We start from the raw sequence: 11739 nt of genomic DNA, 5'->3' as shown, positions 1-11739 counted from the left end.
TTTTTTGTGGATTTGAGAGTCAGCTGACACAATCATGTAAGACTTAAATTGAAAGGTGTAGTTATTGGATCATTTGTACAGCAAGTAAGGGCCCCAGTATGGCCAGGTGGGTTAAGGCATTCGACTCATAATCTGAGAGTTGTGGGTTCGAATCACCCTTACACCAAACATATTCAACCATGAGGGCATTATAATGTGATGGTCAATCCCACTGTTCATTGGTAAAAGAGTAACCCAAGAGTTGACAATGAGTGGTGATGACTAGCTGCCTTCCCTTTAGTTTTGCACTGCTAAATTAGAGACAGTTAGCACAGATAGCCCTCATGGAGCTTTGCGTGAAGTTCAGAAAACAAACAAACAGCAAGAAACTTGGTAAAATGTACAGTAACAAAACACCACAGCTATTACTAAGTCGGCTTATCTCAAGATAACTTCATACACAATGTTTATAGTGTGGGCAGGACTTTATGACGTTTGTTTAAATCACATTACTGCAAATAAAATATGATAGTAGTAGTACACCACACTTTGGGCAAATGGTTTTGTTATAAAGATGATGGTCGTATCTTGGTCCTTACCATTCCAGACTGTGGATCTAAGTATCTGTTGCCTCAACAACCACGACAACCCTTCTTTAGGACTGTAGGTGTATTGTAAGGATAAATGTTACGTCTCATTATCCAGTTAGAGTAGCTGAAACAATGTTGTATGGGTAACCTCAGGATTCTGTCCCAGTTCACAATTAGGGTTTGTTTGTTTTTGAATTTTGCGCAGAGCTACACGAGGGCTTATCTGCGCTAGCAGTCGATAATTTAGTAGTGTAAGACTAGAGGGAAGGCAGCTGGTCATCACCACCAACCGCCAACTCTTGTACCAACGAATAGCGGGATTGATCGTAACATTATAACGCACTCACGGATGAAAGGACGAGTATGTTTGGTGAGAAGGGAATTCGAACCCGCGACCCTCAGATTACAAGTCGGAAACCTTAACACACCTGACCATGCTTGGCCGTTTTTTTTTTTTTTTTGTTAATATGGAAGGTTTAAAACATTGAGTGGACATAAGTACCATATGTAAATGTCCAGATGTGGTGGTAAAACAATAGCAACACTGTAACTATCCCAGTGAAAATAACGTTTCATGGTTTTTGTTTCAGAATATTTATCGAAGAGTTAATATTTCTTATCATTCAAATGAAGAATAGTATGTTATTTTAAAAGACCTGCGGTAGTTTTTATGCTGTTTTTTTTGTACATCTATTTAATAACGTTGCTTGGGCTAATGTGATATGTTTACCATAGGTTTCTTTCATTTATATATTATTATTATTATTGTATAGTAGTATTATTATGATGATGTGACGGTCAATTCCACTATTCCTTGGTAAAAGAGTAGCCCAAGGGTTGGCGGAGGGCAATGATGACTAGCTACCTTCCCTCTAGTCTTTCACTGCTAAACTATGGACAGCTAGTGCAGATATCTCTCGTGGTAGGTTTTCGCGAAAGAAATTCCAAACAGTTATATAGATAAGTATGTTTATGTTCACATTCTATATGAGGTACGTGTTAAAACGCTGTCATGACTTTAATATCTTTTTATCCTATTTTAAAGGAATGCTCAGACCAGATCCCTGCCACTTGTTACATAAAATGGTCATTGAAGTGCTAAATCCTGAGTGTTCCTGATGAAACGAAATGCTTTGTTTGGAAGCCCAGAAAGGCGTCTTCGCTGTAATGCACACGTTTAATTTATAAGTGTTTTGCATTTGCAATTGTGCGCTAGTCTGCGTTAATATGCGTCTAGTATTACTTACTGTTAGTAACATATTTTCTGTCACTCATTGTAATGAGGAAATATGTTAATTATAATTATGTTGAGTATCATGTGACTGAGAAAAAGCGCCAGAACACGAATCCGCCAAATTTCTAAGACTTGAGGACTCGCATCCCTTCTTGACCATTTCTAGCATCGGCTATCAGCAACATCAGTGATAGGTGTGACAGTGGTCAAAGATAAGTAACTTGTAAGATAATCCAGATTAACTCCATAAATGTCACTGATGTGTTTTTTAGTAATCCAGAGCTCCTGAAAACAAGTTTCCCGTTAAATTGTAGGAAACCACAAAACAATAAAATTCTTATAAACGTTTCGACTTAATACACTTTCATCAGTTACCATGGAGTTCCACCGAGTATTCGAGCTCTTGATACATTATTTCTCGGACAGTAACTTCAGTATTTTATTATTATTATTTAAAAGACCTGACATGGCCTGGTGGTCAGGGCTCTCGGCTTGTAATCTGAGGGTCGCAGTTTCGAAACCCCGTCACACCAAACGTGCTCGTCCTTTCAGTCGTGAGGGCATTATATTGTGACGATCAATCCTACTATTCGTTGGTAAAAGAGTAGCCCAAGAGTTGGCAGTGAGTGATGATGATTGGCTACCTTCCGTCTTGTTTTACAATGCTAAATGAGGGGCGACTAGCGCAGGTAACCCTTCTGTAGCTTTGCGCGAGACTCAGAAACAAACAGTTATTTAAAATGATAAAAATACAACGAATTTCTTTCTTATTTTGTTAGAAGGGGTAGAACTCTTCAAGAGCTTTAAGATATAATTGTATTTGCAAGGCAAAAATATTTTGTTTTACTGTGTTTTGTTTGCTTGTTTTAGTGCAAAACTACACGCTCTCTGTTAACTGCGAGGAATAAAGACCCGTATTTTGCGTTGTGAGCTCATAAACTCATCTACTTTAATAGGAACAAAGACCAAACAAACTATATCTGATATCCTACAGTTGATAACAAGTAAGCAAACGATAATTCATACCCTTGATCTTTGCTGATATTTTGTCACACAAACCTTGTATTTCTTATTATGCCCGAATAAGACATAAGTCTTCTGTCAAAACACGTAATATGTTCTACTATCAATAAAACTTTTCTTATGCCTATTAATAGTTGTTTACCTACCTATTATATTAGCAAAATATGCTTCCTTACTAATGTACTAATACTTGTTAATACTAAGCCTAATTTCATAGTAAAACGAAGTGTTACTGATGGCACTATTACCAGTACTTGTTAACACTAAGCCTAATTTCATAGTAAAACGAAGTGTTACTGATGGCACTATTACCAGTACTTGTTAACGCTAAGCCTAATTTCATAGTAAAACGAAGTGTTACTGATGGCACTATTACCAGTACTTGTTAACGCTAAGCCTAATTTCATAGTAAAACGAAGTGTTACTGATGGCACTATTACCAGTACTTGTTAACGCTAAGCCTAATTTCATAGTAAAACGAAGTGTTACTGATGGCACTATTACTACCACTACTAAAAGTGCTTCCTTACTGAAATATCCCGCAATTATTTGGAGAGATGGTTTGTAAAAGTAATGGTAATTTTACTTTATTTTTGCAGGTGTTTTAGATTTGGAACTTTATTTCCACTTGCTTACTTTAAATATTTATTTAAGAGTAGCCCAAGAGTTGGCGGTGGATGGTGATGACTAGCTGTTTTCCCTCTAGTCTTACACCCCTAAATTAGGGACGGCTCGCGCAGATAGCCCTCGAGTAGCTTTGTGCGAAATTAGAAAAAAACAAAACAACCACTTATAAAACTTCAAACACTCATCACAATACTGTCGAGTCCAATGGGTCTTTCTTTTCATTGGCACCAGACTGCATGTCACTTAAACATATATAACTGACATATTATTTTCACTAACCTCAGATTCACTGGAACTAAGCTGAATTTATGCGTCACTTGAGGTATTCGTGTGTGATGCATGTTTCTTCAGCCATCTGTCCATATCGGAAAGGAGTTGTCTTAAAATGAACAATTTAAACAATTTTTAAACTGTACAAACCAAGCTACAAACAATTCTCTCTCTTCTCAGAACAAACTGACTCTTCTAGCATCGGCTATCAGCAACTTGTCTGCTGCCAACTGGTGTTACCAGTCATAAGACTGAGGACTCGCATGCCTTCTTGACCATTTCTAGCATCGGCTATCAGCAACTTCTCTGCTGCCAACTGGTGTTACCAGTCATAAGACTGAGGACTCGCATGCCTTCTTGACCATTTCTAGCATCGGCTATCAGCAACTTCTCTGCTGCCAACTGGTGTTACCAGTCATAAGACTGAGGACTCGCATGCCTTGACCATTTCTAGCATCGGCTATCAGCAACTTGTCTGCTGCCAACTGGTGTTACCAGTCATAAGACTGAGGACTCGCATGCCTTGACCATTTCTAGCATCGGCTATCAGCAACTTGTCTGCTGCCAACTGAGAACACTTTAATTCCTGAGGGACTGAAGGCAACCATCAACTTGTGAATTCTATTGTTTCGTAGCCTTAAGTACAAACATTCACTTTTCCTTCCTGTTATATTAGCTTAGTTGAAACACTGACAAATCCAAATTAGATTAAATATAATGTATTTGTAAATTATAATTTTATTAGAATATCGACTGATTTAATTACATTTTTCTTTTACATTCAATAATAGCATGGAGAAAGTTTAAAAAGGGTTAGGCATTCGACTCGGAATCCGAGCGTTGCGGGTTCGAATCCCCATCACACCAAATATGCCCACCCTTTTAGCCGTGGGAGCATTATAACGTGACGGTGAATCCCACTATTCGTTGGTAAAAAAAGTAGCCCAAGATTTGGCAGTGGGTGGTGATGACTAGCTGCATTCCCTGTAGTCTTACACTGCTAAATTAGGGACAGATAGCCATCGATTAGCTTTGTGCGAATTTCAAACCAAGAAACTATCTTAACATATCCGAAAAAAACAAATTACCTACAAATCATAAAAATGATAACTTTGTTGATGATAATATCATTAAAACATTATTATTTCAAAAACTAAAACAAATTAAAAATTCTAAAATAGATTAATTTTCTCCATTTGAAAGCGAATATAGAAAAACAGATGTAAACAACAAGTAACCTTTCTTTCGTTTTTATTAACTATATTTTTGTGGTCTAGGTATAACAAGTCACCGAGGTCTATAACAGCTTACCTTCAAACTGAAATTATGTTAGTCAAGAATAGAATTAATTAATCTATTATATAAAAAGGGATTCGATCTCCTGAGTCGAAAACTGTCATCAGACCTCAAATTGCTCCAGAGATGATGATTCTATGAGATGAGTATTTGGAATGGAAAAACAAATAAATTCAGAGCCGATATGGTGCAGCTAAATATCAAATTACAGTCCTTTGTTGCCCAAACATGTGCTGGTACATTCAGTTTAAATACTGCTAAATTTGTACGTGTTATTAAATTTGTAACACGTAAAGTGGTCAGAATGTTGTTATCAGTTGTTAATATGTAGAGTAAGACAAGCAATTAGACTATTGTTATCAGTTGTTAATATGTAGAGTAAGACAAGCAATTAGACTATTGTTATCAGTTGTTAATATGTACTAAGACAAGTGATCAGACTTGTTATCAGTTGTTAATATGTGATAAGATAAGAGATCAGACTGTTGTTATCAGTTGTTAATATGTGTTAAGATAAGGGATTAGACTGTTGTTATCAGTTGTTAATATGTAGTAAGAGAAGTGATTAGACTGTTGTTATCAGTTGTTAATATGTAGTAAGAGAAGTAATTAGACTGTTGTTATCAGTTGTTAATATGTAGTAAGACAAGTGATTAGACTATTGTTATCTGTTGTTAATATGTGGTAAGACAAGTGATTAGACTATTGTTATCAGTTGTTAATATGTGGTAAGACAAGTGATTAGACTGTTGTTATCAGTTGTTAATATCTGGTAAGCCAAGTGATTAGACTATTGTTATCAGTTCTTAATATGTGGTAAGACAAGTGATTAGACTGTTATTATCAGTTGTTAATGTCTAGTGAGACAAGTGATTAGACTGTTGTTATCAGTTGTTAATATGTGGTAAGACAAGTGATTAGACTATTGTTATCAGTTGTTAATATGTGGTAAGACAAGTGATTAGACTAATGTTATCAGTTGTTAATATATGGTAAGACAAGTGATTAGACTGTTGTTATCAGTTGTTAATATAGTAAGACAAGTGATTAGACTGTTGTTATCAGTTGTTAATATGTGGTAAGACAAACGATTAGACTGTTATTATCAGTTGTTAATATGTGGTAAGACAAGTAATTAGACTGTTGTTATCAGTTGTCAATATAGTAAGATAAGGGATTAGTCTGTTGTTATCAGTTGTTAATATGTGGTAAGACAAGTGATTAGACTGTTGTTATCAGTTGTTAATATGTGGTAAGATAAGGGATTGGACTGTTGTTATCAGTTGTTAATATGTAGTAAGATAAGCGATTAGACTCTTGGTATCAGTTGTTAATATGTGGTAAGATAAGGGATTAGACTGTTGTTATCAGTTGTTAATATGTGGTAAGACAAGTGATTAGACAGTTGTTATCAGCTGTTAATATGAAGTAAGACAAGGGATTAGACTGTTGTTATCAGTTGTTAATATGTGGTAAGACAAGTGATTAGACTGCTGTTATCACTTGTTAATATTTAGTAAAACAAGTGATTAGACTGTAGTTATCAGTTGTTAATATGTGGTAAGACAAGTGATTAAACTGTTGTTATCAGTTGTTAATATGTGGTAAGACAAGTGATTAAACTGTTGTTATCAGTTGTTAATATGTAGTAAGACAAGTGATTAGACTGTTGTTATCAGTTGTCAATATAGTAAGACAAGTGATTAGACTGTTGTTATCAGTTCTCAATATAGTAAGACAAGTGATTAGACTGTTGTTATCAGTTATTAATATGTGGTAAGATAAGTGATTAGACTGTTCTTATCAGTTGTTAGTATATTGTAAGACAAGCGATTAGACTATTTCAGTTGTTAATATGTAGTAAGACAAGTGATTAGACTGTTTTTATCAGTTGTTAATATGTCGTAAGACAAGTGATTAGACTGTTGTTATCAGTTGTTAATATGCACTAAAACAAGTGATTAGACTGTTGTTATCAGTTATTAATATAGTAACACAAATGATTAGTCTGTTGTTATCAGTTGTTAATATGTGGTGAGACAACTGATTAGACTGTTGTTATCAGTTGTTAATATGTGGTAAGATAAGGGATTAGACTGTTGTTATCAGTTGTTAATATGTGGTAAGATAAGCGATTAGACTGTTGTTATCAGTTGTTAATATGTAGTAAGACGAGTTATTAGACTGTTGTTATCAGTTCTTAATATAGTAAGACAAGTGATTAGACTGTTGTTATCAGTTGTTAATATGTGGTAAGACAGTTGATTAGACTGTTGTTATCAGTTGTTAATATGTGGTAAGATAAGGGATTAGACTCTTGTTATCAGTTTTTAATATGTAGTAAGACAATTGATTAGACTGTTCTTATCAGTTGTTAATATGTGGTAAGATAAGCGATTAGACTGTTGTTATCAGTTGTCAATATGTGGTAAGATAAGGGATTAGACTCTTGTTATCAGTTGTTAATATGTAGTAAGACGAGTTATTAGACTGTTGTTATCAGTTTTTAATATAGTAAGACAAGTGATTAGACTGTTGTTATCAGTTGTTAATATGTGATAAGACAATTGATTAGACTGTTGTTATCAGTTGTTAATATGTGGTAAGATAAGGGATTAGACTGTTGTTATCAGTTGTTAATATGTGGTAAGACAAGTGATTAGACTCTTGTTATCAGTTTTTAATATGTAGTAAGACAATTGATTAGACTGTTCTTGTCAGTTGTTAATATGTGGTAAGACAAGTGATTAGACTGTTGTTATCAGTTGTTAATATGTGGTATGATAAGGGATTAGACTGTTGTTATCAGTTGTTAATATGTAGTAAGATAAAGGATTAGATTGTTGTTATCAGTTGTTAATATGTAGTAAGATAAGGGATTAGACTGTTGTTATCAGTTGTGAATATGTGGTAAGACAAGTGATTAGACTATTGTTATCAGTTGTTATTATTTGGTAAGATAAGCGATTAGACAAATGTTATCAGTTGTAAATATGTGGTAAGACAAGTGATTAGACTGTTGTTATCAGTTGTTAATATGTGGTAAGATAAGGGATTAGACTCTTGTTATCAGTTGTTAATATGTAGTAAGACAAGTGTTGAGACTGTTGTTATCAGTTGTTTATATGTGGTAAGACAAGTGATCAGACTGTTGTTATCAGTTGTCAATATAGTAAGACAAGTGATTAGACTGTTGTTATCAGTTGGTAATATGTGGTAAGACATGTGATTAGACTGCTGTTATCAGTTGTTAATATTTACTAAAACAAGTGATTAGACTGTAGTTATCACTTGTTAATATTTACTAAGACAAGTGATTAGACTGTAGTTATCACTTGTTAATATTTGGTAAGATAAGGGATTAGACTCTTGTTATCAGTTGTTAATATGTAGTAAGACAAGTGTTGAGACTGTTGTTATCAGTTGTTTATATGTGGTAAGACAAGTGATCAGACTGTTGTTATCAGTTGTCAATATAGTAAGACAAGTGATTAGACTGTTGTTATCAGTTGGTAATATGTGGTAAGACATGTGATTAGACTGCTGTTATCAGTTGTTAATATTTACTAAAACAAGTGATTAGACTGCTGTTATCACTTGTTAATATTTACTAAGACAAGTGATTAGACTGTAGTTATCACATGTTAATATTTACTAAAACAAGTGATTAGACTGTAGTTATCACTTGTTAATATGTAGTAAGACAAGTGATTAGACTGTTGTTATCAGTTGTTAATATGTGGTAAGACAAACGATTAGACTGTTATTATCAGTTGTTAATATGTGGTAAGACAAGTGATTAGACTGTTGTTATCAGTTGTCAATATAGTAAGATAAGGGATTAGTCTGTTGTTATCACTTGTTAATATTTACTAAGACAAGTGATTAGACTTGTTATTACACCTCAAATTCAAAGATCGTCTTGGCAGGCCATAGGTTGAAACGTGTGATAAATTACAGTCGGTTAGGGTAACTATTCTTTTTTAAAACTAAATGTAACATATGATTAGATACAGTCAAATGTCATATGTGTTATGAAATATTTGTGTTTATAATGTTTATCTAAATGTTTTGTTCACGAATAAAAACCAATGTGACAGAAAGAATAATTATGTTGTAAAGTTTACTCGTATTGTGAAATATTAAAGGAGTGTTATACTGAACTTATAAAGGAGTGTTATACTGAACTTATAAAGGAGTGTTACACTGAACTTATAAAGGATTGTTATACTGAACTTATAAAGGAGTGTGATATTGAACTTATGAAGGAGTGTGATATTGAACTTATGAAGGAGTGTTACACTGAACTTATCAAGGAGTGTTACACTGAACTTATAAAGGAGTGTTATACTGAACTTATAAAGGAGTGTTACACTGAACTTATAAAGGAGTGTGATATTGAACTTATGAAGGAGTGTTACACTGAACTTATCAAGGAGTGTTACACTGAACTTATCAAGGAGTGTTACACTGAACTTGTAAAGGAGTGTTACACTGAACTTATAAAGGAGTGTTACACTGAACTTGTAAAGGAGTGTTACACTGAACTTATAAATTAGTGTTACACTGAACTTATAAAGGAGTGTGATACTGAACTTATGAAGGAGTGTTACACTGAACTTATAAGGAGTGTTACACTGAACTTATGAAGGAGTGTTACACTGAACTTATAAACGAGTGTTATACTGAACTTATAAACGAGTGTTACACTGAACTTATAAAGGAGTGTTACACTGAACTTATAAAGGAGTGTTACACTGAACTTATAAAGGAGTGTTACACTGAACTTAGAAAGGAGTGTTACATTGAACTTATAAAGGAGTGTTATACTGAACTTATAAAGGAGTGTTACACTGAACTTGTAAAGGAGTGTTACACTGAACTTATAAAGGAGTGTTACACTGAACTTATAAAGGAGTGTTATATTGAACTTATAAAGGAGTATGATACTGAACTTATGAAGGAGTGTTACACTGAACTTCTGAAGGAGTGTTACACTGAACTTGTAAAGGAGTGTTGCACTGAACTTATAAAGGAGTGTTATACTGAACTTATGAAGGAGTGTGATACTGAACTTATGAAGGAGTGTTACACTGAACTTATGAAGGAGTGTTACACTGAACTTATAAACGAGTGTTATACTGAACTTATAAAGGAGTGTTGCACTGAACTTATAAAGGAGTGTTACACTGAACTTCCAAAGGAGTGTTATTCTGAACTTATAAAGGAGTGTTGCACTGAACTTATAAAGGAGTGTTATTCTGAACTTATAAAGGAGTGTTACACTGAACTTATAAAGGAGTTTTGCACTGAACTTATAAAGGAGTGTTATACTGAACTTATAAAGGAGTGTTATTCTGAACTTATAAAGGAGTGTTACTCTGAACTTATAAAGGAGTGTTACACTGAACTTATAAAGGAGTGTTACACTGAATTTATAAAGGAGTGTTGCACTGAACTTATGAAGGAGTGTTACACTGAATTTATGAAGGAGTGTTACACTGATCTTATCAAGGAGTGTTACACTGAACTTATAAAGGAGTGTTACACTGAACTTATAAAGGAGTGTTACACTGAACTTATCAGGGAGTGTTACACTGAACTTATCAAGGAGTGTTGCACTGAACTTATAAAGGAGTGTTACACTGAACTTATAAAGGGGTGTTATACTGAAATTATAAAGGAGTGTTACACTGAACTTGTAAAGGAGTGTTATACTGAACTTGGGCCTGGCATGGCCAAGCGCGTAATGCGTGCGACTCGTAATCCGAGTGTCGCTGGTTCGTGCCCGCGTCTCGCCAAACATGCTCGCCCTCCCAGCCGTGGGGGCGTTATAATGTGACGCTCAATCCCATTATTCGTTGGTAAAAGAGTAGCCCAAGAGTTGGCGGTGGGTGGTGATGACTAGCTACCTTCCCTCTAGTCTTACACTGCTAAATTAGGGACGGCTAGCACAGATAGCTCTCGAGTAGCTTTTTGGGGAATTCCCAAACAAACAAACAAACAAATATACTGAATTTATTTGACACATAGAATCCTGTGAATAAGTGTTATTATTATGGTGTTGTTTATTTCCAAGACTTTCAAATTACTGGTGTTATCACAGTTATATGTCACTTCAGCTTCACAGTTAGAATGTCCAAACAGTACCATATCAACGTGCAATAGTTTTGTTTTTTTTTGCCGACAAGTCGATCGTGGCCTCGTGGTTAGCATAATTGCCGTGGATTGAAAAGTCCAAAGTCCTCTGGACACGCTCCGAACTTTCACCTTAGAGTATTTATAACTGTAACTATTAATTTTCTTATTTGATTAAAAGCAGCCGCCTAATGGCAAATTCTGTCCACTGGTTGTTTTTCTTCTCATCAGCAGTTCGAAATTTTTAATAACTACGTTCGAGCGTTAATGGTCTCTTACCTGATCACGTGGACCATGCACCGTATAAAGAGCTGTTTCACACTTCATGGGACATCTCTTTTTATGAGTAAGTATTTTCTTTTGTTGTTTAGAATTTCGCGCAAAGCTACTCAAGAGCTATCTACGCCGTCTCTAATTTACAGGCTTAATAGGCTTAGCTAGTTAACGTCACTCACGGCCGACTCTAGGGATACACTTTTACAGTGAAAAATTTCATTGGCCGTCACATTATGACGCACCCACAGCTGAAAGGTGAGTATGTTCGGTGACGGGATTCGAACCAATAACCCATCTATTGCGAGT

Source organism: Tachypleus tridentatus, chromosome 8 (assembly GCF_004210375.1).
Source record: "Tachypleus tridentatus isolate NWPU-2018 chromosome 8, ASM421037v1, whole genome shotgun sequence".
Lineage (NCBI taxonomy): Eukaryota > Metazoa > Arthropoda > Merostomata > Xiphosura > Limulidae > Tachypleus > Tachypleus tridentatus.
The sequence above is the reverse complement of the archived record's forward strand: the minus strand, read 5'-3'. Positions refer to the sequence as shown.